Genomic DNA, 27377 nt, shown 5'->3' on the forward strand with positions numbered 1-27377 from the left:
TTCTGCCAGGTCTTCACCACTCAGGGCTGGAATATGAGGTTTATAAACAGGAATTGAGAACTGCCATGAAAGTAGGAGCGAGCTGGTTTCTGCAAAGAATTATTTCTTTCTGTTTGTTTGGAGTTTTTTCTTACTTTAAAAGCAGTTGTGATGTTTAAAATCAGGACAAAAGCTACTGCTTTGTGGGAAAAAGCTAGAACAATAAACGAATTGAAAACTCAGAATTGAGGGACTAAATCTCTCCCTTGCAGGTATCCCCTGAAACCACATGGAGTCCTGGGCTTATGGTTTTGAATGTCTGTACTCTGCTGAAGGCAAAAGACAAAACCATACCTCCTGGGCTTGGGCAATGCTTGTGTTCCCTCGTACCCAACCCAGCACTGCTGATCAAAGGGTCTCCATTGACCCTGTGTACTACCTGCAGATTCAATGGAAAGAGGCATAACTTGATGTCAGGAAACTTCCAAGTCACATATTCTAGGTCTGACATGATTTTTATAGGTCTCTACAGGGACTAACACCTTCTGATCTGGCCCTTTGTTTCAGTTCACCTGCACCCATGCAAACAGCATAGTGCCAAGAGGGTCTGGAGAGGTATTTGACCTTCAGTGCTTGCCTTGTCAAGCGACCAAAGCAGCTGAGATAGCAGCTACTCAGAGGAGTGAAATGGAAAGCTCAAAACCACTAAAGCAATTTAGTTTAATAATTTCAGGAGGAATGTAAGCGAGGATGAGCAAAAGCCAAGACCTCACAGCCAAAGCCAGGTTTGGGGGGTCTGGGAGTGCAGAAGTCTGGACTGTGTTGGATTTTGCTCCCTCAGGGAGTGTTTTCTGGGCAGGGCTGGGCTTTCTGCCTTAGAAGTAGTTTTTACACAGCCAGGACATGTTCTAGTTCTTTAAATGGAGAATCACAAAATCAGCTAGGTTGGGAAAGATCTTTAAAGTCATCAAGTCCAACCATTGCCCCAGGAGTGCCAAGTCACTAAACCATGTTACTAAGGGCCTCCAAAGACTCATCAGTAACACGTCTCACTCAGACTTGTGCATTTGCAGCTTGTTTGTCTCCCTTTGTAATAGGAGGTGGCTAAATTTCCCCAAATAGCCAAGCTCAGCTCTGGGGAAGGGGCTTGCAGCAACATCCCTGCATAGGGCTGATGGGAGGGAACAGGACATTTCCAACTGAGTAGATGTTTGAGTTATTGTGGAATTTAATGTTCTTTTTTTGCCTGAGGACATCCCTTTTCTTCTGTGAAAGATATTTTTTCACTTGCACTCTCAGTTTGCTGTTCAAACTGATGCAAAGTGCTTAACACAGATAGCAGTGTCCAAGTCTGCTGCACATATTAATGGATAATTGAAACAGAAGTGCAGGTGAATGGTGAGCATCCTCCAGTGCATCACTGACTGATGTCCTCACTTCCACAGAAACTCACACATCCAAGGTCTATTGAGGAGGAGGAAAAAACCCACCTACATAAACAGAGATTCTGCCTTGTTTAAAGGCTTCCTGAGCCTTACAGTGAGGTTTGAAAGAAAAACATTTTTTTTTTTCCCTGAAAATAATAACTTCAGTAGTTAAAAGAAATATAGGAAGGCAATGCAATCTCCCTGCAGGTGCAGATAACCTTCCAGGACTTACACGTGAGACAGAGAAGCTAAAGCATAACTCACAGACAATGGAGAAAGGATGAAAAAAAAAAAAAATCTCTGAAACAGCTTTCCTCAAAGAAAATTGAATTTAGGGGATGAATTTGGCCCATAAATCTGGGAGTAAAAATAGCCAAGGCTGGCTGATAGTGGTCTGAAAAATGAGTTCAGTTAGAACGATCACAGCTGTGATGAATAGGGGAGCTGCTTCTTATCGGGTCAGGCCAGTAATGGAAAGGCAATGGGATAATCATCAAATAATTCTTTTTACTACCTATCAGTTACGCATAAGTGGTTGCCCTACAGAACCAGTTAACTGGTGACAGTAAATCTGAGCAGACCCTGTACGCTTCAGAGGAGAATCTCTTTCTGCTCCTCCCTTACTCATTCAAGTGCATTTTGGTTTTCCATCTCTGGTGTTGCCCAGGTTAGCTCTGACTAAGTGCAGTTGCCATCTGATAGTGTCTTGGTAGCTATGGAAGTGTGCTAGAGATGCCATACTGGCTTCAAGCAGACACGCATCACCAGTAACCCGCCCTCCCCAGGCTTAACTGGGTTTGCCAGTGCAGCTAAGCTGAGATGCTTTAAGAGATTTATTCTTCAGGTAAGAGTAAAGCTGAAGTCATGACTATGGCTCCTAAGAATAATGCTCTTGTTACTATTGTTATTGCTACTTCTACTACTAATGCTATTACTAATACAGGTGATACAGCATAGTACTACTAATGCTATTACTAATACAGGTGATACAGCATATCTAGTAGTGCTAATGATAAAAGCAACAAGGAATAATAATAAAGACATTTCTGTCATTCTTTCTGTGCACTAAAACTGCCCTGTCAAGAATAAAAAGAATAGCACTGACTTCCCAGCACAATCTCACCTTGGATCTATGCAGGGCTTTTCTGGGGTGTCACTTTAAAGCTAATGTTCTTTAAGTTTGCTGAAGGGGTATCTTTAAAATGGGGAGTGAAAAGTGTGTCTATGTGAAGTTAAACTGGCTAGTTGGAGAGGCTGTGTTGAGGATGTAAGCAGCATTAATACTATTAGAGTCCACTGATAAAATTGTGACCACGGCCACATTCACATGAAGATCATTTACCATTTTCCATTTACCATTTTCACAGCAGACATGATGCCCATATAGCTAGATACCTTGCTCCCTGTGTGTCTAAGCTGAAATACAGTCCTGTTCTGTAAAACATCCTCCCTTAGAGTATTCTGGGTCAATGCTTGTGCTGAGGCACAGTGTGTGCATAGAATAGCCAGGTTGGGATCTTGTCTCGCCCTTCACGCTTATTGTTCTCACTTTAAAGGAGACAACCCCAGAAAGGGTGGTTACTGGTATGGCACAATCCCAGTTGTTTCAGTTACTAAAGATGGCAATAAAATACCATCTAATAAATCTATTAGCTTAACGGCATATTCTTGGTCATGACAGGGTTGAATCCAATGAATCTACCAAGCATCTCTGAAGCACATGGAAACCTGTAGCCATGCTCTGTGCTCCCTGCTGTCCTCAGATGCAGAGTAGAAGACATTGACCTTTCTCACTGAAACAGGGACTTTGCTGCTTAATAACACGTTCACTGTAGTCTTAATTATATTGGGGGTCTGCATGCTGCTGTATTGTAGATACAATAATAGTTTGTAAAAGGGAAATGACCACTTCTTCGTGTCTCTCCTTCTCCTTTTAACAGCAAAAAATCTGCCAAAATGAAAATACTCACCATTTGATTACTAGCAATGTTGTCTTTGTAGTTCTCATCAGCAAATCCTCATCTTCAGAGCTTCAGCTATTCAAGAAGCTTTGCAGTTTTCCTTCCAAATCACCATATTATTAGGTGAAGCTTGAGCCAACTCATGAGTTTAATTAGTTATGTGGCTTAAAGGAAAACATGGTTGCAGTTTCCTACATGTCATGTCACACTGTGCATCTGTCAAATAGGCTGTGGGAGTCTTCCAAGAATTGCTTGCCCTATTATTCAGAAAGCCAAGGCCTTTAGTTCCTTTCAGTGGCAGCTTGACTTAATAATTAATACTTAGCACTATGTAAACATGAACTAATGAATCCTCATGTTACCCTAAGGCTAAGGATTAGTGCTTCCCTTACACAAAGGGGGAGACTGGGCCACAGCAAGCCCTGTTGTGCCTTCTACAGTTATGATAACCCAGGAAAATTCAGGACTGTGATGTCCCTATAGAAGAAACTGGATTTAGACAATGAACTGAAACAGGAGGGGTTTTTATTCAGGGACAGTAGGAAGTAATACTCTGTATAGGGGATCTGTGCTTCTGGACCCTGATGTTCTTGCTGGTATAGTGGAAGGCCATGACACCCACACTTTCCAGATATAGGCAAGAATTCATTCTATCATGAATGGGGATGGATAATATAAATTCAGCTTCCATGCCAAAATGATTCTGAAGGGACCATGACTCTCATGGCAGCTCCTCCTTCACCTTTTGGAAAGTTTGATGTCACAGACTGAGATAAATAGTGATTAGTCAGGCTTGTCACTTTCATCCCATAAATCAAGAGAAATGATGAATCCTTGAAAAATTCAATAGTTAAGTGCAGGTGCCAGAGTAAAATAGAATATAGAACTCAGGTCAAGGAGAAACAATCCAGGTTCAAATAAAGAAATCACTCCAAAAGATAATAATCTCTTGAGCATTTCTTCCTAGGAATACGAGAGACCACGCGGGGTCTCCTTCTCCACAGAGTAACTATGCAGAGTTTAGGAAGATACAGATGATGCCAACAACGTGTTCCTCTTCTCTGCGCTTTCCCACACACCACAAGCCCCAAAACATTCACCAGTGTTCCCATACCATAAGATTTTCAAAGCACAAATGTCATACCTGGAATTCAGACCTACTGATAAGATTAGCAGGACAAATCTGGTCTCAGACACCATATCCTTGCTTTGGACTAGATCTCCTTATAGCTCATCAGCTAAAGTTGGCAGACAAATACTGGAGTTTTTTTTGAGCATGTCTCTGGAGGAAACTTATGTTCCCAAGGTACATAGGTTAGGTGAGGCCTGATCAGTGGTTTTCAGTATGTTGATGATGCCTAAGCAATGGCTTGAAGATATGTAAGGAGAAAAAATCGGGTGTCAGTGGTTTGACCAATTCACTCTGGCAAAGCCAATAACTGGATCTAAATCTTCCGGTTTCTTTCTGTGTCTGCACACCTAGCTGGACACAAAACTGAACCACAATTGTGAGTTTGTGCGCTGTCATCCTTCTTTTCGGTGGCATCAAAGGCTAAAACACCGTAGCCAAAACTCTCTTATCAGGCTGTGGGTGACTTTAACCTCTTGCAGGTCAACGCACAGCTTGGCAGGGAAGGGACTCCAGAGGATGGAGAGACCTTTTCTTCAAAGCAGCTTAATCCTACAAGGGAATTGCTTCTGAGCCCACTGCTGGATGTCATCCTCCCCTGCCCGCCTCAGCACTCTGTTGAGAAGCAACTTGATGGCTTAAGCTTCTCCTTGTGACTCGGGCTTCTCCCTGGTGATTGCAGCAATGACGCAGCAGCAGCAGCTCATCACTGACTCACTCCATCGACGTCTCTGAGACAAGCAGGGGCAGGAGGGAGACCTGTGTTTCCTTTATTCAAATTCCAGGTTTTCTGTGAAGCTGGCAAATTGTGCCTGCATGTCATGCTAGAGAAACCTCTGGGAAGCTGCCTGTGGCATCCAGCACCCCTCTGACTCAGAGCTGGTGGCTCTCCTCTTGGTTTGTTTCGCTGGACATAGGCAAATGCATCATGTGGGAAAATGGGAAATGGAAATGCATTCAAAGGACAGTCACTGGCACAGTGGTGAATGCTGTATCTTTTCACACAACACAAGGGAAAAGATTTGACAATAGTGGGATTAATAACATATATGTATGCCAAAGCACAACAAGTAACCGCAAACAGCTGCATGTTGCACAGGCTTCCCCTGTTCTCTGTGGCAATTGCCTTGGGATGTCTGATAAATCACCTTTGTCTCAAGCTGAATTAAGAAAAAGGCCTCTTTTGTCAGTGCATGTGTTATGATGATGTTCCTAGTACTCCGATTCCTTGTCTGCAAAGCTACCATGCAGCAGAGCCTCTTGGAATCCTTATCTTGGCGTCTGACACAGTTTTGCCCTGAACATGTTATGCCTTTGCAAATTATAATCCGATTTGAAAGTGATACTTATCTAAAGTGGGCTAAATGACTTACAGTTCATAATCCTGGACTTCAATAAAAGTCTAGGCATCAGACGCGCAATATCTCTCTGTCCAGAATGTAGTGTTACAATCTGTCAAGAGCCCTTATTTGGGAGAAGGGATTGAATTCCTTGTGTGTAGCACAAACATCACTGCCTGTATGTTCCCCTAGCTTTCAAGTCATTACACCACTGACTGCTCTGTTTCTCAAGCAACTTCTACTGCTTCGTTTCTGTGCCTGATCTGAGGAGTCTTACTTCCCTGGTTCACAGAGCATCACAGCAGGAGTCTTCGTCATCAAACCATTGGTGACATCGATGTCTCAGAATTCAAAGTCTCATCCAGCTCAAGTGTTTCTGCAAACAAATTTCAGCCCAGGACCTTTTGAATAGAAAGGATATTGTCACACTCATCAAACCAGGAGGCTTCTCTATTACAGGTTGTTTTCAGTAGTTCCTGCACAATGGTGTTCTGATCCATTAATGGGAGTTGTGCGGGCCTCCATACATGCACTGTTCTTAGTACAGATGACTTCAGTGTGCTGGTGTCCTGATGCTCTGCACCAGGTCTTGCTGTCGCTGGGTGGATGATACCTGTGAGGCAAAATGCTACTGGTGGGGTGTTGCTGGTTACTGGCCCTTGCTGGTAGCTCCTGTGATAATGACAGTGACCCTGGGAAGAATCTGAAAGGGCAGCAGATAAATTGTGGCTAAGTCTATTTACACAGCTATGCCCCAGCACTGCAGGCACTGCAGTTCCTGAAAGGATTTGCCCCAAGGCAAGGAAGTGCAAAAAGTGTTCTGTGAAAAGAAAGCAATGTTTAACACTGGAAGGCAACACCAAATACCTTTGTCTATAAGGACCCTGCAAATGTAAAGCAATACAAGGCAGGAACAGACAGCTAAAGAATGACTGAGGTGGTTCTGAGGATTTGGGTTGAATCTGTGCCTTGTTTGTCTTCCAGGCATTGTTGGACTTCAGGAGGACCTGCTCAGCAGGCAATCAAGGTCCCATCTCATTACTGAGTGCGGACAATGTCACCTGCAGACACTGCTGAGTTTAGCTCAGTGAGCGCCTTGGCTTCTGGTAGACACTGGATTAGCTTGTGAATACATTGCAATATTTCGCTATAAAGCAATACTCCTCTCCAAATCTGGGTAACCTTGAATAACCTTCCCCAGGCATCTCTGTTCCTGCTTTTGAGTCTTTTCTTTTTCAATCTGAAAAGAAGACAAACGTTTCTAGTTCCAGGCTGACACCATCCAGACACATAATGGAAGCAATGTTCTTTGTTTCTGCTTCTCTGGTTGTGGCACATAAGACATATTGAAACAGGTCTCAAAAAAGCCTCAGTGAGGAAGAGAGGAATAGAATGAGATTTTTCTGCCTCAAGTGGCTTCTGAAAAGAATTTGTCTTCCTTTACCTTGGGCACTGCCTTTGTGGTATGAACAGGATATATACTGCACTGCCTTAGAACATGGGAATGACGTATTCTGCTTCTGTGACCCATTTTATCCCCATATTTTCCACCACTGTATGAATCCCTGCAGGGATGGCTTCCTCACCTCTGGCAGATCCCACCTCTATTTTGTAGATGGCTCGCAAGCCATCTGACATGGAAGCCATCAGACTTCAAACTAGCTGTTGGGGAAAGTCTTGTCCAATAATTGGGTAAGAGTGGGATGAAATTCCGGATTTTATGGGGTTTAATTTTTATGGCAAGCAGATTTGATTCCTTTAAGGACATTTGCTTGATGTCAGTCATTAAATTAGAATTTTGGAAATAAACTAGAGATTAACTCATGAAGGCAAAATGAGGTGCCATTACCAAAAATGCAGCACAGGCAGTCTCTAGAGATGGGAGATGTGAGGTCTGTGTATCTGGAGGGAGATTCTGTTTAACCCATTAGCGGTTTCATGGCAAAGCTTAGACAGCTGTATTATTGATGAGTGGCTCTTATACTCCTGGTTTGTTTCTGCCACAGATTCTTACAGAAATGTTACGAGCTAGAGAGTTATAAATCTTTTTATGGTCTGCACATCCCACTATAAATCCAGGTTGCCTTAGTTACCATCTGGCTAACTGCACAGGTGAGGAAAAGGAGAGAGACCGAGAGGGAAAGAGAGAGATTAGTGCTAATACATTTTTAAAATCTCTAAAGATCTTGTGAATTGTAATGTTGTGATACAGCAGAAAGCTTTCAGGACCTGTACAATAGAAGAGGACTATGAAAGCAAAGATTTGGACTGGCAGCTCTCTGACAATATAGGGAACACACTTATGCGTCTTTTTATTAAGAAAATCATGAAATACTGCTGACTCAAAAACTCTAGCAAAGCTAATACTTTGTCCCTTCTTGAACACTTGCTGTATTTGGGCTGGAGAGCTGTGTCTTCCTTGGTAACAAACTGTGCTTCAGCCTCTGATTGTGAGAGCAGGTTGCATGACACAGCTTACATGCATATGATTAAATCATCTTCCTGACCCTCTTGTCCAAACTGTGTGTGGGGATCAGTCTAGTCTATGCTACCTCCTGACCTGAGTGATTAGGCTGCACTGTCCTGTGACGCAGGCACAGGCACTGCCTGTGTTAGTTAGTATGGACCAAAATGATGCCACAAGGTAACCTGATGACCAAACTGTAAAGACTGGATGCAGGATAACATGATCTGGCCCATGCACTAGTCTGATTCAGTAAATGGAGGCGCAGGAAGAAGAGACATCTGAATACCTTCAAAACTGGTATGGCTGCTTGAGCAAAGCAGGCTGGAAGGGTGGCACTGGTATTCCTGTGAAGTTTTGTGACACAGTTGTGAGTCACATAATAGTTGATGTTTTTCTTAAAACAAATCCCAGCTGCCAGAATCAACAGCAAAGACTTGATATTCTCAGCCTGCATTTGAAAAGACAAAGGAGAAGATTAGATCAAATAATTCTAGTACACGCCGTCTAGAAGGAAAGTTTGCATGAATGGAGGTCCCCCGTGGGCAGAGGCCAGCATTTCATAAGAACTGTTATTTTAAGCCAAGTTTGTAATCTTCTGAGAACAGACTCATTTCTTTGTGAGGAATGTTGCTAGCAGGTTAGATGCCTCTGAAACTTTATGTTTTCTTAATTCAACTGCTCTATACATCCACATTAAACCCAATTAGTTTTTGAGGGTTTTTGTAAGGCAAAATGCACCTAAGCTGGAAGAAGTTTGGAAACAAAAATAGAAGTGCCTGTCCCATGTCTGTTATTTCCACACAATCTGGAATAGTAGTCATAGCTCATCAGGCCCATGGATTGGCTTCTTTGTTAACTGCTACTGAGTAATATAATCATATAGGTTCAGAGCTCTGTATTGACTTACATGGGAGGCTGAGCCTCTAGGGAAGCTGAATACAGATGTTCGCAGTCACTCTTCCCTAAATGATACCCTGGGGATCTTGGATATTAGTGATGAAAGCTCCTGACTGTCCTGACAAAAATAGTTTCTCTAAATTAGAATAAGGAGAATGGGTAGAAATCATGACACATTTATTTTATTTTTAGTGTCAGTTTGCACTGAAATGAGTAGGAAATGTGGTTGTGTGGACATGTGGGCTGTTTGTTAGTCAGTATCCCCTAAGCCCTTATAAATTTCAACCTGATGGCCAGTTTCAAACAAATCTAATAGAAAGTTTAAGATGTCAGATCTCAATTTTCCATGTGTATAGGATAAAAGATTCTAGTAATGCCCTGGCAGAAAGATCATAGGCATGAATAAGAAGGAATCTCCTTCCTACTATTGGAAGGAGAATTCATGCCAGAACGCCACTTTAGGACATGGGACCCACACCATGGCTTCCCACTCAACAGCCTACTGGTTTCTAAATGAAGTACCAGAGTATAGGGTACCAGACTCCAAACTGGATGTTGGGGATAAGTGGAAGAATGTGAAAGATATCTTTATTTTGGGGTAGAAGTGAGCTGCAGCATTTCAAAAGAAGGTACATCTTCTTACCTAGACACGTTCAAAGAAATGTCTATTTTATGTCAGGGGTATGAAAGATTTGGCTACCTAGATCAGATTCTAGCTGGTGTGTTGCATCTCACTGAGGCTTTTCTGACTGTTCATGCTCAACCAGAAGGTTGCAAGGTTTCTTGCCTCACTGTAGTGGGTTAACACCACAAAACCACTTGCTCACTCCCCTCCAGTGGAATGGGGAAGAGAATTGAAAGGGCCAAAGTGAAAAAACCTGTGTGTTGAGATGAAGACAGTTTAATAGGTAAAACAAATGCTGCACATAGAAGGAAAAAATATGAGGAGTTTATTCACGATTTCCTGTTGGCACAGAGATTTTTAGCCATTTCCAGGAAAGGAAGGCTTCATTATGTATAGTGGTTGCTTGGGAAGACAAAAAGCCATCACTCCCAACGTCCTTCCTTCTTTTTCCATCCAGGGCTGATTGCTGAGAATGATGTCATATGGTATGGGATATCCCTTGGACCAGCTGGAGTCAGCTGTCCTGACTGCATCCCTTCCCAGCCTCTTGTGCACCCCCAGCCTGCTCGGTGGTGGGATGGTGTGAAGAGCAGAAAAGGCCTTGATTCCGTGGTGTAGACATTGCTCAGCAGTAGCTAAAATATCCCTGTGTTATCATAGAATCAACACTGTTGTCATCAGAAACCCAAAACATGTCACCATATGAGCTACTCAAGAAGAAAATCTACTCTATCCTAGCCAAAATCAGTGCACTCGCGAAGGAACTCAAATATTGTATGTGTTGATTAAAAAATGCCCCGAGTCTCTTTCTTCACTGGTAGTCATAGTAATGAACCATAAAAGATGAGATGAGATGAGAAAATCAGGAATGCTAAGTTGATGTACTTCTTGAAAGGAAACAGGATCCTCCATTCAGGTGACAGTGAAAAGGGAACCCAGGCAGGCATTTGCCCTTCCTGCAGTACCTCTGGTTGCCTGGTGCTATTAGCTTTCCCCATAATGTAGTGGCCCTCTTTCATAAAACCTTCATTCATGCAAGCATGTGCTACTTGTGATAGTAAGACTAAACCAATATCTGAAGGGGGCCTACAACGGTGCTGGAGAGGGACTCTTCATCAGGGACTGTAGTGATGGGACAAGGGGTGATAAGTTCAAACTTGCACAGCGAACCCTCAGGTTAGATATAAGGAAGAAGTTCTTTACTGTGAGGGTGGTGAGGCGCTGGAACAGGCTGCCCAAAGAAGTTGTAAATGCTCCATCCCTGGCAGTTTTCAAGGCCAGGTAGGACAGAGCCTTGGGCGACATGGTCTAGTGTGAGGTATCCCTGCATGTGGCAGGCAGTTGGAACTAGATGATCTTAAGGTCTTTTCCAACCCTAACTATTCTATGATTCTATGATTCTATTGGTAACAGTGCATGTTGAAGGCAGAATTATTGAGATTCAACCACAGGTGGAAGACTTGGACATCAAATCTTATTCTCAATTTTGGTATTGAAGGTGTGGTTCCTCAGGGCTTCTTTTTGCCTGTTTCCATCATGAATGCAATCATAATTTACTTGTCTTATCTGTTGAGACTTTCCTAAAGAGGTTATAACATAAAAATAGCTTTCAAAATGTAACTCAGTAATATTCATTCTCACTGATCACTGAACTAGGTGGGATCAAATACTAGATTGGAACACAGTGTTGAGTACAAAACAGTGCCCAGTACTTTTTCCATGGCCCCCATTTTCTTTTGCTGGCTTGATGTCTGAAATATACTGGACAGATATTTTTTCAAGACATGCTAAACATAGATGAGTAATTCTTATAGTCTTTAAAAATAGTTCAAGCAAAGAACTCCCTATCTGCACCACTAATGCACTTATAACCATGACATCTTGAAATTGCCTGGCTTCCTTTAAGGGCTCCTTGTTCCAGCAACTGAAGCTTACTGAAATAATAAATATGGCAACACTGACATTTCTGATGGGCTGAGGAGCTCAGAACTGGTTAGTGTTAATTTAGTCCTTGAGGTGGTTTGAATTTTGACAAAAATATAGTGTTTTGCTGTTGCCGTTTCAGTTTGCTGGCTGAGCATTTCTTTAAATGCTTACTGCCTCTGCTCAGCAATATAAAAGCAAGATTGCTTTTTATTGCCATTCTCTCCCAGCACAAGATTGTGTCTGGGTCTTTTACAGACTTAGCTAAGCTTGTCAATCTGAGAACTTCATTTGTAATTTGCCAGGAGCCCTGAGGCCATGTTTCTTGCAGTAGTCATCTGTCTCACAAGGAGATGATAGATTCACCCTTAGGAGTGTGAGATGGCAAAGGACCAGCATGCATCCCTCTGTGCAGGTTCTGTGGGGACTTGTGATGCTATGGTGGGGGGGATGTACACTTTCCCTTGTGCTCCATTTGCAGGAGGAATAAGCAGCAAGCTGCAGGATTCCAGTGGTATAGCTCAGGGAATTGTATTTGCTGTTCTGGAGACTGTGGTACTGCCCTGACTGCAGCACTGATCATCCCAGTGCTGTTCCCTTTCCCTACTCTGCAGTCTTCAGGTTCCTTATCGTATTTCTACTCTGAGCCTGGTCCTTGTCCCTTCTGCTCCTTTTGGCTGCCTGGGTGCTAGTGTCCCTGCCTTCAGTCCCGTTAGTGTCCCTACTGGCCAAAAGAAGCGACCTCAGGGAAAATTTAGCCCAAAACCTGCTTGTTAGACTGAGAGTTTTAGATGGGCCCAGAGACTCTGTGCAGTGTCCTACTGAAACTGCAGGCACAAGGAGAGTGGGCAGAATGCTGCTGGTAAGTGAATTGCAGAGGTGAGCGTGAAGGTGCTTGAGAATCAGCATGAAATAGTTACATCTATTACGATTTACTTCCCTAGATTGACTTCAGATTACTTAAAATCTGCTTCTTCCCTTTGCCTCATTCTTTCAAACTGCAAAAGTAATTTTGCTGATATTTTCTAAAAGGACCCTGCTTTTTCCAGTCAAAGTGTACATACAAGGAAAAAATGTTTAAACCTTCCAAGCTTGCTGTTTGCAAATAACAGGGTGTGATCAGAAACTTCCTGTTGATCTCAGTGGAAGTTGAGGAGAGAAGGCTGAGACAGAAACACAAGGGACAAAGAGGAGAGATCAGTCAAAAGGTGTCAGATCACTGAACACATGCAGTCCTGCCTTGGCGGCTCGCTTTTGCTTGTTTTTCTCCAGCATTAAAATAAAGAGTGTCTTTTTCTGCTCTTGCAAGTACAGGCTGTGTCTTACTGAAGATGTTGAGAGGGGGAAGGGAAGGCTCAGAGAAGAGCTGAGAAGTGAAGGGAAAATTCCACTCATGATTCATTTCTGTGCTTGGAACTTGAAATTCAAGGTTCAAACTTCATTTAAAGGGATATGATTAAAGCTTGGGGAGTTTTCTAAGGGATTTCTGCATACAGAGATGGATAATGGTGCCGCACAGCACTTCCAAGGATCTAAGCAGGGTGGGTGCCTAATCCTCTACAATTCCTTTCTTAGGCTCTTTTGTAGATCGTATTGAGTTCCTATCTCACATCTTAATATGCCTTTGTAAACCTTATGTAATCCTTTATTCACCGAATTCCTTTACTTGATTATAAATCAGGAAGTTATTTGCAGCAATACCCTGTGAGAACAGAAGACGGTTTCAATCAGCATTTCCCCAGAATCATTTCCTTTCTATAAACTTTTCTATCTTCCCAGTAATAACAGCAGCCCCTTAGGAAAAGCAGAGAACCAGGGCATGGCTGACACTAAGTATTCCCTGTATTTGTGCTGCGCTGGGGCCAGTATGATATGAGCCGGCTGCACTTTACCCAACATAACTCCAACCTGGTATTCATTCATTTGGGTGACATGGTTTAGTTTGGGTGACATGGTTTAGTGTGTGGTGTCCCTGCCCATGGCAGGGGGTTGGAACTAGATGATCTTAAGGTCCTTTTCAACCCTAACTATTCTATGAATCTATGATTCACTAGCCACTAACGTCTCTTACCAAGACATCTTCTCATTATGTCACTTCTCTTTTTTACTTCCCTCAAAAACCAAACACTTCAGTATCCAGCTGTTCAACTACTTTGGTAAGTCTGAATCCAGATATTATGTAGCTGCATTTTTTTCCCCCTTACCTCCATTGTATAAAATGGCAGAATACTGAAACTTTAAAGAGATAACTATATATATGTTTATCTATATATCTATCTACGTCTCTTTAGATATATAGATAACTATCTATGTATATAGATATCCCTATACATAGATAAATAGATATCTGTATATATAAATACCTGTATATTTATATCTATTTATATCTATTTGTATCTCTCCCCATTTTGTGGCCTATTTTTAGATGCTGAGTACCATAAGCTACTGCACGTGAACAATGCATTACAGGTTGACATATTTTGCCTTTTCCTTGTTTCTCATCTTCTACTGCAACTGTAAAGAAAAATGTGGCTTGAAATGAAGTAAATCTGAGTAATTCACTTTATGATTACTTGGAAAAGTCAATCAGTTTTTCAGAAAAAAAATGTAATTTATTTTATATAAGAAAGTAACTGCCTAGCTAGAGGACTAAATAGAGAGGAGTCAGCTTTATAAGAGTATTGTATTTGTCTGAATCTCTTTACGGAGCCGTCTGAGACTCAGACGTTGCAAAAAACCACAACCCAAACAAAATAGGAAACAATGCCAAAAAAGGTCTTCAAAGGTTATCTAACTACCCCTTTGAAAAAAGCCAAAGATAAATAGATGTTTCTCTATCCCAACGGTTCTCAAGCATTAGGTTACAAGCAAAGGGGCTGGTCCCTCTCGAGCTTTGTGAAATGTGTAAAGGCCTTTGGCAAAAGCAGTCACTGATGAAATTTCACGTTTTTCTGCATTTTTACTGCCCCTTTCCCCTATTTACCTCCTTCAAAGCTTATTCCTCTTCCACACCCATGTAAGAGCTTGTGACTCTTACTTTGGGATCTAGGCTGAAACCTGCTTATTCTGCTCTGTACTGGTTTGGGCTGGGATGGAGTTAATTTTCTTCACAGTTGCTGGTATGGTGTTACGTTTTGGATCTGATGAAAACAGCATTGGTAACACACTGAACCCAACTGACCAAAGGGTTATCCCATACCGCATGACACCATGCTCAGCAATAAAAGCTGGAGGGAAGAAGGAGGAAGGGGTGACATTTACAGTTATGCATCAGTCTTCTTAAGTCACTGTTATACATGATGAAGCTGAACAGCTAAAACTCTGTCTGCCAATGGGAATTAGTGACTGAATCCCTGATTTTGCTTTGCTTGTGCACACAGCTTTTGTCCGTTTGTTTATCGACTGCTATTTATGTTCTTCTGCTTATTCATCTCATGTCTGAGCAAGAAAAAAACCTCACAAGACATTAGATCACACCAGTGTAATCTCTCAGCAAAGTTCTTAATGAGTGTGCCTTGGACAGAAACAAAGGAATGGAAAATATTATATTTTCTTCTTTCGATTCCTTCTGCAATATGCCAAGAAACATTGCTCTACACATTTTCAGCAATATAAATCTAATCCTGCTTAGAAACACTTGTTTGAGAGATAAGAACCAGAGACCAAAATATATAAGAACTTGATGCTGGGTCTGCAACCATCGCCTTACAACAAATGATAGGAGGGATTTATTTTCCTGTATTTCTCCTCTCAGGGAATTCATGGCTTTTGCTTCATGACAGATAAAAATATTTTTAATAACACTGCAACAAGGAATTCGATGTGTGATTCTTAAAACTAAGGCAAGACAAACAAACCCTTCTCTGCTTCAGGAGCATGAGTGATCAAAGAGGCACATCTGAAACAGCTCCGGTGCTGCCTGGTACAATTCCATTCATTGGTGGCTCTCTCTTTTTCATACAAGTATAAAAAAATCAGCACTATTTAATGCATTCATATCCAGTCCCTTTTTTTACACTTCATTTTCTGTTCTTATTATGAAGCATTGTCAGACAACTAGATCTCTCTGCTTTCTAGTTCGTTAGCACCCTTACCAAAACACTCCCAGGGTTACCCAGTGCTGAGGCAGACTCACTATTTGCACAAACACACATCCACACGCATCCACACACAGGCTATTTAGGTTGAATTATTATTCATAAATTAGTCTTAATTAGACTGTTCATCAGTCTGAGAGATTATGTTCCCCTGTTATGAGTAGCATTAAATTGCTACTTAAAATTCATTACCATAGCTTGTTTTTCATGTGTGTTTTTCCCCACAGTTTCAAAATAACATCCTCCTATTGCTGAAACAATTGATAGGATTTTGCCATTGCCCAGCTTGGCATTGACTCCTTAATCCTGGTTCCTCACCTTGCATAGGAGGGGAATAGTGGGACAACATCTTATCAAACAAAACCAGCTGACAGGGAAATGAAGCGATCAGGATCTGGCCCAGATTGCATTCCCAGAGGTTTCATACATGTGATTCCATATCTATATCCTACTCAGACCCTTGCATTTCCAGCAGACTCTTGGAAAGGTAGCTCCTGACTTAAGGAGAGGGTTTAAATGACTATTGCACTAAGAGACTTGGATTCTGAAGAGAAGATGGATTAAACTGTCCTTAGCATTTCCTATTTCCTAGCATGGGTGCTCTTGGCTTTCATGTGCGGCCTTTATAGATCCTTTTCAGAAAAATCCATCCCCTTTTACTGAGACCCTGAGCATTTTTCCCAAGCACAAGTTTTCTACTCTAAAACCACGCATCAAAATAGGCTTTGCTGTCCTGAGCCTCACAGTGGCTGATGATTGAAGCTTTGGGAGGGCTTGGCTGCACACAGAAGGTCAATGCACAAGGTGGGGGAGCCATTTCTTATTCCTATGGGTTGTCTCATATAATTTAATGCCTGCTCTTGACTTCACAGTCAAGCTGTTTGCAAGCAGTCCAGGCTCCTGTGTCTGGAAATGAGTCTTTTGATCTGGCATCTACAGGAGCAGCTGGATCTTTCCCACCTTTTTCACTAGAAAGTATCCACTTTGGAGCATTGTAGTACAGTTCTGGTGTCTTCAACTCAAAAAGGACATGGAGCTGTTGGAGCAAGTCCAGAGGAGGCCATGAGGATGACCAGGGGCTGGAGCACCTCCCGTATGAAGACAGGCTGAGAAAGTTGGAGCTATTCAGGCTGGAGAAGAGAAGCTGCGTGGAGAATTTGGAGCAGCTTCCAGTGTCTGAAAGCGGCCTACAAGGATGCTGGAGAGGGGCTCTTCATCAGGGACTGTAACGACAGGACAAGCAGTGATGGGTTCAAACTGAAACAGGGAAAGTTCAGGTTAGATATAAGGAAGAAGTTCTTTATTGTTGGGGTGGTGAGGCACTGGAACAGGCTGCCCAGAGAAGTGGTAAATGCTCCATCCCTGGCAGTTTTCAAGGCCAGGTAGGACAGAGCCTTCAGCGACATGGTTTAGTGTGAGGTGTCCCTGCCCATGGCAGGGGGTTGGAACTAGATGATCTTAAGGTCCTTTCCAATCCAAACCTTTCTATGATTCTATGATTCTATGATGCCTTCAGCTGGGCAGTCAGTTTTCCCTCTTCTCCATGATCCTTAACAGATTCCACCCTCAAAAGCTTTTTTATTGTTCTTGTGACACAGTAAGGCAAGAGGCAAGAAAGCTCAGAAAAAAAATAATACAAGCAGCCAAGAAGAAGGAAAGACAAAACAAATCTTCTCACTGAGGCAGAGACCTCAGAGCCCATTTATTTCAATTTCCAATTTGCGCTGAGATTTTCCAATTTGCTGATGTTGAGAAGTACATCGAATCTTGGCTCAGGTACAAGATCTCAAAGTTGTTGGGTTTTTTTTCCTTTTCCTTTTTTAAGCAGAATGTAAATCCACAGCAGCACAGGAGACAGACAGAAGAGCGGGCAGATGAAGCCTGCCCTTTCCAGCATGGAGAATTTGCAAGCACTGTCATAGGTTTCAGAGATGGAGAGTTGTTTTCTTTGAGTTTCAGTTGTGTTGTGGTATTGAAAACCATCAAAGCTAATTTTCTTCTTGTTAGTAATGTGAGGGAGGAAAGAGACATTGCTGGGTTATTTTATTCATTGTCACCTTTTCTTTCTTTGGGATTGCAGTATCTTTCTTGATGATGTCCAGCTTGTCTAGCTACGATATTATAGTGTTCTGCCAATCTATTATCTCTCTTCAAACAAGGCTTCCAGGTACAAAGAGGACAAAATATCTACTGTCAAAGGGTGATAAACTTGCTTTTCCTTCACTTGAGAACTACTCTGAAGAAGAGCAAGTGAGCAGCTGGGTGGAAATTTTGACACTTAGCCAGGACTAACCTGCTACATCATCACAAATCAATCATGTAATTAGAAGCATCAATTAATTTTCTTTGCTTCTGAGGCAATATCTTTCCTTGTGATTCTATGTGCATAAGTCCAGTAAAATTGCTCAATGATGTCGACTCTTCTTTGTGGCCGGTCTCTTTTTCCAGTGATAAGACAAGCGCAGTTTCTCTGCCTGTCTGCTCACATTTTCAAGATCAAGGGACCACATCCTTATATTGACCACTTATCTGACTAATTTTTCCCTACAAGACAGAAAAAGAATCTGTGATGGCCAAAGTTTCTCCTGAAAAAAAGTAGAAAACCTGTCAGAATATATGGTTTTCCTTGCTCAGGTCTCCACCCCAGCTGACCATACAGGCAAGGTGTTTTCAGAAACTGAGTTGTTACTCCTTTTTTTCAGCAGCAGAAGTTAAGGGAAAGTGTGAATCTAAGGGCCAGAGGGGTATTAGTTACGCCAGTTTGTTCCTTGCTATCTATGCAGGAGATAACAGCCTGAGAAATGTGATAAGCTAAGTTGAAATTGTGCCCTACTACACTCTGTTTTCGACTTAGCAGGAAAGGGGGTACCATCTAGTTGCATAAATGGAGCAAACACTATGGGAAGACTCATGCAAAAAGTGAAAGCCACAGTGTTATTTTCACTGGGGACCAGTAGCAGGAAAAAAATATTAAGTGACAGAGAGAACAAGGTACAAGAGCATGAAGTCTAGGAAATTCCCCTAAGAGTGAGAAAAAGGGAATAGTATGCAAGAGAATGATAGGAATGAATCTGAATGAATCTAAATGAATCTAGGTTTAGGGCAGGGAGAAAACCACTAAAGTGACAGGATTAGTGGACATGGAGCTAGCTGTGTGTCAGGAAACCTAAGATCTCTCACCAGTTCAGTAGTTTGCCCTCAGGTACTTGCTTTCTCTGGATGTCTAATTCCTTCTCTGCCCTTTATCTACCAGCCTTTAGATGGAAGGTTCATTACGGCAAGGCCCCTCTTTGGTAGCTGTGTGAGGAGTGGGACAGTGAATTCCTATAAGTGACATAAATAGAATAATAGAATCATAGAATCATCATTCAGCTTGGAGAAGAGGAGGCTGAGGGATGTACTCATCACAGTCTACACCTTCCTCAAGGGAGGCAGTGGAGGGAGGTGCTGATCTCCTCTCGCTGGTGACCAGTGATAGGAGACATGGAAATGGAATGGAGCTGCATCAGGGGAAGTTCACATGGGACATGAGGAAAAGGTTCTTCACTTAGAGGGTGGTCAGTCACTGGAACAGGCTTGCCAGGGGAGTGGTCACAGCACCAACCCTGTCAGAGCTCAAGGAGCAATCTGGACGATGCTCTTAGTCATATGATTTAGTTTTAGGTAGTTCTGCAGGGAGTTTGGCTTGCAAGGAGAGAGTACAGCTGAAGAGAAGCCTTCCTCTTGGGTGGATCTGGGATCCAAAGCAAATAGGAAGTGGGATCTGGGATCCAAAGCAAAAAGGAGTGAACAAGAACACTGATCCCCATCTTGTTCAGTGCACGAAGATCCCTGATGAACTCATGGATCAGCAGTTGCCTGGGGGCTCCAAATGCAACCATGACCTTTAGCAACAAGCCAAAGGGGTTCACATCTCCAAAGAGACTTCAGAAGGTCAGGAGGGGGACAGCTTTACTTTCCTGGTGCCACTCTTCCATGATTTCTATCCAAGTAACTGTCATAAAGCCATCAGAGAGTCATTGGATATGGAGCAGCACCTCCAGCAGAAACAGTGGTGAGAGTTAACTGTGAGAGAAGTCTAAGGATGTCTAAATGTGATGGTGGACTTCTCTCCCATCTCTACTTGTGCCCCTTCCCAAGTCCTTCATGCTGAACTTGGTGTCCACCTGTATTCTAGGTCTTGTTTAGCTGCCTGGGTCATATGGTTTTAGAAACCTCTTGATGCGAAATAATAATAAACAAATGAAAGAGGTTATTGAAAACATTACAGGCCATAATTTTAATAAATGTTGGCTCCTGTCACTATGTTCTCTAGTATTTATAGTTTTATATACTGCCAACAGATCCAAGTGTTTTGTCTTTTTGACAAACATTTCATGCAATCATAAATTAACTCATTTTTCAACAAAATCTGACATCAGCAGTTAAGCTGTCAGTATATAGAAGTACTAGGGTTGGCAAATCCTCATCTCATCATGAAAACAAAGAGCTTTAAATGCATCCCAGACAGTGAGCTAAGCGTGGCTGGGCTGAGTCTGCTATCGCAGGCCACATTGGTCACAGAGCTGACAGTCAGTGGTTCTGCAGCTCATGCATCAGCTAAAAGGGCCATCACAGATGTTGGCCTTATTAATAACCCTGCACAGGTATGCGTGAGCAACTCCTGGGCTTTCAATGAAGCTAGGGAACTGAAAGCTTCTTCATTGTTTCTTGCTGCCTACATTGAGCTCCATGTGTTACTAGTTTAGATCTTCAGAGTTCTGTGTGCTTCTGTGTGGGGTTTTTTAGATACAGTGCTAATAAAAACAGATTATAAACTGATAGGACAAGGGGTAATGGGTTCAAACTTAAACAGGGAAAGTTTAGATTAGATATAAGGAAGAAGTTCTTTACTGTGAGGGTGGTGAAACACTGGAATAGGTTGCCCAGGGAGGTTGTGGATGCTCCATCCCTGGCGGTGTTCAAGGCCAGGTTGGACAGAGCCTTGAACCATGTGGTTTAGGGCAAGGTGTCCCTGCCCATGGCAGGGGGGTTGGAACTAGATGATCTTAAGGTCCTTTCCAACCCTTACTATTCTATGATTCTATGATTCTATGATAGAAGATTATTGTATTCATTTAATGCTGGGATTTACCCACTTTCTGATTGAGTAGGACACTTTGGGCAGATAGGTCTGTTGCCACATCTTTTGAGAGAACTGCAGAGAAGGCAGAGCTGCCCTGAGCTATGTAGAAGCTCTGTTTATAGCTTTAATCCACATGAATCTTTCATTCTGAGTGAAGGCTCATGCTTAACGAAAATAGTAGTTTAGTCTCATTACCTGCTCCACTTCTTAATGTTCATAAAGAGAGGGCTCCTCCACAGACTTCCTCAGGGGGACATCCTGCTTGCAGAAACCTGTCTAAACATAGTGCTGTTAAAGCATTCCTCAAAGAGGGAAAACATTTCATCCTTCCATCACCTACATGTCTTATCTGCACAAAGATTGTAGATGAAATAACATCTATGGCAGGGGGGTTGGAACTAGATGATCTTAAGGTCCTTTCCAACCCAAACCATTCTATGATTCTATTCTATGATCCTGTGAACAGTAAGTTGTTCCTTGAAGGAGATGGGGCAGAAGGCAAGGGCAAGGAAATGTACCCAGGCTACCACCAGCACAGCTGTAGTTGATGTGGAGATACAGGGACTTCTGAAGAAGCACTTGGAAAGCTTGAAAGGTTTGGGTGCCTAGAAACCCACACAAGTCCTTCCAGAAGCTTGATATTAACAGGTATCACCAAAAGCTCAGTCTTGAAGGTCTGAGATTTGTGGTGAGCAGGGATTTAATCCCAGTTCCAGGCATGCATCTCTTACAGGAAATGGCTGATCTTAGTGTCAGGGAGTAAACTACAGAGAAAGCCCAGCTCACATTGCCTGGACATCAAACTGGCTACATATGTGCCGGGTCCAGGACCCATGAACACGTAATGGATTTCTTTGGAGACTGATTTCCCTATCCTGGGTGAGGCACTGCACCAACACAGCTACACATCTTCAACAGGAAACTAATTCATGCCAAGATAACTATGAGCAGGACAGAGCAAATTCAGTGTATTGGTGCATGCTGAAAAGGACTGATTGTTTAATTTGGATTGACAAATGGCCTAGGTCAAGTTTTAGGAGACAGTGTGAAAAGATGGTGACGAGACTATGCTCATAATTCATTTAGTTCCCACTGTGTAAACATAATCACTTAGCCCCATCTTAGACTTTTTTTGGCACATCCCACCTGGTCTCTATTGGGTCATAAATCTTCCGTAGGACCCGTGTCATATCTGTGGATATCTAGGGCATGGTCAGGCATTTCATGATGTTTGCAGAACGAAATGAAACCTTAAGGTCTGTGGGAACATTAGCAAAAACCCTCACTGTGCTTTGGAGTCGACTTTCCAATGACTGGGGGATATGTGATCCAGGAAAATTCTCCACTGAGGAAAAGGTTTCTATAAGCCTGTCTTGACTGCAGATTTCTGTTTGCGTGAGAATGAGAAAAGCGCTGGCTTCCTGCACTGGGAGCCAGTGTGGAGCAGCTCCCTTGAGCATCTTGGAGCCAATCAACAACAGCCTCTGTGGATACGATTCTGTGATAGATTCTGCAGTTTCCAGCCTGTTTTGGAACTGGGTGTGGCAATGGAGGACATTAAATTAAAGCTAGCCAACATTCAGTTTAAACAGAGTTAATTATTAAGTTGAACAAAATAAGTGCTTATGGTTTAATAAGAGGCAGCCTTCAGATTCGCTAGTGATAATAAAAGCAGTACCATGCCGATAACTTCCATTTTTTGTTCAGTGTTTCTGCTTCAGCTAATGTCTACTCTCATTCATCATATCTTTTCAACATTTTGGCTTTCCTCCCAGGCAGGAGATGTTTGATTTTATGTTTTTTTCTAAAAGGAATAGAATATAATAGGAACCATTTTCATTTAGTCACAGCAAAATATACAAGGAGCTAAATTATACCTGAATCAATAAGGGATGAGACCACAGGTCTTACTGTTTAAAGATTTAAACACTGCTTATTTCTCCATTCTTCCAAAGTGAAAAAGAAGTGATTCTTTAATTATTTGAAAATAGTTATAGACATACATTCGGAGAAGGCCTCTGTTTGTTTATCAGTGTCTCTAGTGTGCTGTGTTCCTCTTGTCTTCACTTGTTTAATACAAAGCCTTTCAAGATCTTTTCTCTCAACTATTTTGTTGAGGAGTGCATGGAGTACTTAATACAGTATAATACTCAAAGTACAACTGACATCTCACTTATGCAGTTGTAAAAGAAGAACTTTGATTTCTTTGCTTAGGGAAACAAAGGAAAGGAAGATGGAAAGCAAGGTGTAAAGGGTAGGTAATGATTTTCCCTAGCAGAGCTAGACTAACAGCAGATTTGTCATGTCTTCACAGCTTTGTCTCCAACAATTCTGGTTCTTTGTTGATTTCAACCCCTGCTGAGAAATCTTACTACCTGACTTGCACTTTGGGCTTCTGCTGCTGACCACCTAAGAGGAAGACAAGAGAGGAGCAGGAGGAAAATGTCCCTGAGAGCAAGGTTTGGGCACAAAAGGAATGTAGGAAAGGTTAGGCTGGCTGGTGTAACCTCATGCTCTGTCTGCTCCTCAATAATTTCTGTTTTCTAGTAAAGTGAACTACAGCTCATTTTAATAATGCTGTGGATTCAATCCCTGCACTGGAGACTCCAGGCACTGTCCAGGTATTAACCCAGTATCTTGATACAAAGGGTCAAAACAAGTGTAAAAGTCCTAGCACGAAACAAGGATGAATTCAATACCATTTACTTCCCATAATCTAGAAAGAATGGAAGTATTTGGAAACAGAAGTGGCTTGTACTCTTAGAAACTGGTTTGTTTTTACCACAGATTAGTGGTGTGTGGAGTTATGGCCTATTTCATAGTGGAGAAAAATAGAAATGAAAGAGACTAAGAGACTTTTCATGGTTTCACACATGGGGGAAAAATAAAGCCATTCTCCAAACTCTTGGACCTTTCGCATTAGGGTACCCATAGGAATTCAGGGAATCTTCTCTCAGAACGAGTCTGAAAACACCAAAGCAGTTGGAAATGACCCCTGGGCCAGGCTGGATCCAGCTGTGCTGCAAATTCAGCAAGTCAGATGAGCAGCTAGAGCTGCACCACAGCCAAGAGTATGGATGCTTTCTAAGGCAGTGATTTCCCCTTCCCAGCCAGTAAACCTAAGCTTAGTTGCTTAATGAGTTGACGTATCCAAGCAAAGTGCTAGTCACATCATTCCCTGATACTCTGTTAAGTGTAAATATGGGGAGGCCTTAACTGCATCATCCCAGTGTTCAGTTTGTCTTGGAAATCCTTGCAAATCCAGCCATCATAATCCCAGTCATCCCAAGCAACTATTTTTGAGTTTAAATGTGTTTAAATGATTCCCTGAAATGGGGTTGTTTCCTCAACTGAGCTCAAGTGGCTTATCTATAAGCAGGCTGTACTGCAAGATTATCACTTCAACATGTAGTTAAAACTAGTCAAGATTCTTGTAGTCTTTACGCACAAAGGAGTGCAGCAATAATTAGAAATCAATTATATCTTTGACAAATCTGTTACAAGAGTTTGGCTGATTAGAGAACTGTTGGCACCAAAGTGAACATACAAACACTGGACTGGACTACTCGGTTCAACAAGTTCAATTCCTTACAATTATAAACAAGTGTATAATAAATATGTAGTATTGAAAGGTCTATAAAGCATTTATTCCACCTACCTTCACAGGCCAATACACCATTTTTAATGGTTTATTGGCCAGTCTTGTAATCAAAAAATCAAATGCCACCACTATAGTGTGTCATGCAAAGAAGACCAAGGGCTTTGCTATGACATCCTCCAGTACTCATAGGAGACAGGCAGTGCAAAATGCTATAGAAAAAGGCAAAAATTCAACTCCACCACTCTGATCTGGGGGGCACATCCCCCAAGGATGTCAGTGTGTCAGTGAGACTCACCAGCAAAGAGACAACTTATCCCCTATGCCTGCCTGCAGCAATCTGCAGTGATTCAGAGAGAGGTAAAACCTTCCTCTAAAACATCCCAGGGGACAAATTATACCTAAGAAGCAAACAGTTCCTCCTCTAGGCAGCTGGCAGAAACCCTGAAGAATGACAATGATATATTCAATGATCTAGGCTTCCTTGTCAAACCAATGGAATCACCTGAAAGCATTAGCTGTTTCAAAGGAAGTTGAAAGGAATAAAGCTGGTGTCTAAAAAGAAATGAGAGGATAAGAGGGGTGGTGGGTGAGGAAAGCTTTGTCTGGCATGTAGGTCTGGATCATTTCCAGTCCTCCTATAATATGAGTATACTATGGACAGATGCTCCATGAAATGGGGAAGAAATAAAGGAAAGAAAAATACAGCATACTCTCTGGCTTATGGGGAGATAAAACTACTCCACGGACCTACAGGGATAAGTGTATGGCATGGACATTTGAAATGTTCATGAGCAGGTATGTATGCTTGCTCAAATATAATTGCAAATATGCATCAAAGACATTTAATCAGGGCAGAGACAGTCTCAGAAAGTTTCCATCAGTGAAGTGTCTTCTGATTGCAGAGGCTTATAATGAAGTTAATGAGGATAACACTTTAATCACAGATAGCTGCTGTTGTGCGGAGTATAATAGCCACAGTATTTAGGCTGGATTTTAGCTCTGACAAACACAAATTTAGATCATAATGGTCAGATGTTTGGTTCCCAATTCCCAACTGAGTCAATTAAAATTAGAGAGAATAGGAGAGTTCTTGCTAAGAGATGAATGGACCCAAACTCTTTTGAAAGACAAATCTTTTTTGTTCACATCTCTACATATTGATTTAGGAACTTAGCAACTTAGCATTGGCTACTGAATTTAAATTAGGAGCCAAAAGATACTGCTCTTCTTTATGAACACAGTTAATGAATTAAGCTTCCCAGTATGCCCTCAAGGTAAGCAGCAATCATTATTTGAATTTTAGAAATGCAGAAAGCTAAGGCCAAAGTAATATCTGAAGTATCCATCAATGTGCCTAGTTCAGGATACCTATCTTTTGGTTTTCCAGGGGCTTGTTCAGCATTCTGCTGACAGCCAGTGCAAGAATTAAGCCAAAGGACAAGATCTGGAAAAACACCATTAGCACTTCCAATTTAGGTGTCAGAGGATGAAAAACTGGATGTCTGTGCCCACTGATCTGCCACCCTGCATGTGAGAAAAAGGAAACGTGTGGTATCACTGCAAACCCAATGGGGACAGGTTACCACCCCATGGGCAGTCACACACAGCCTGGCATTAAACAGACAAGTAGTGTTTGAGCTGAGTGCGTTCAAGTGCTCTCTGTAGAGTGCATGTGTCTGAATCAAGCATGTAACTTAGATGCTTCCATCCGCTTGGGGTCCTTGGCTGAAGGAAAGGTTGCAATGCAAGGAGGTTATTCTCTCTTTAAAGGCTCTACTATGATGAACCTCATCCAGAGCAACTGTCCATGCTGCCTCTAGGCCTTCCCCATATTCAAATATGTCACTGAACAGAAAATCTGAATCACATCTTTTACTGAAGCTAGTTTACTGTTCAGTCAAAGCTACAGGAGACATTGGAATGGAAGTTGCACAAAGAGGTCCTAGTCCTACCTCTGTTTACATACTTTTAATCCAGGATTATCTAATGTGGTGTGCTAAGAGCAAGGGCTGGAGAGAACCTTCTTTTCAACACAGTGCAGTCTTCCAAACAGCACAGCCAGGAGGCCAGCCAATGTGGAGGGTATGCCCCCAGGCCTGAGGTTGGTGATGGTCCTACTTACATGCTTAGGAATTAAACCTGAAGCTGCAACAGTTATGTCTTGCACCAGAAATCTGCACCAAAAAGAAATGCAATGAAGATGTCTAGTTGGTGACCCTAGAGGAGGGTTACCTTCAAAGTGAAAGCTTATTTTCTGATAACTATAAATACATATTCTGAATGTTATGTATGGTATCCAGATTTCTAGGAGTGTAGCAGCATGGAAAATTGAACTTATAACAGGGAAATCTGAGGGGAAATTGAATAAAGTTGGAAGCTTGCACTCTCACTGTCTTCTGCTTGAACGAGTGAGCAGCTGTTGTTGACACAGCCTGGTGCTCATTTGGATGATGCCCATAAAGCATGGTTTCAAAGGAGAACTGTTTCAAACTCTAACAAAAGAAAGCACTGGGAGGAGGCATTTTCCTTCCTAGGTAGATGGAAGACATGGAAGTGCTCATTCCACAACTTGTTTCAATAAGAGCAGCTGGTGGTTTTCCCTAGACTTAGAGATGATATCACTCTACTGCACAGGAAAGAGTTACCTCTCCACGGCCTGTAAGTCCCTGCTATGGTTAACAGCAGTCCTTTGGTAGCACAGACCATCCTGACGACAGAAAATTGCATCCCTGCCAGATTCCATTACTTAAATCTTTTAAATTATCTTTTAATAGTGCACATTACAGCTGTCTACCTTCTCTACACG

This window comes from Strigops habroptila, chromosome 1 (genome assembly GCF_004027225.2).
Source record: "Strigops habroptila isolate Jane chromosome 1, bStrHab1.2.pri, whole genome shotgun sequence".
Taxonomy (NCBI): domain Eukaryota; kingdom Metazoa; phylum Chordata; class Aves; order Psittaciformes; family Psittacidae; genus Strigops; species Strigops habroptila.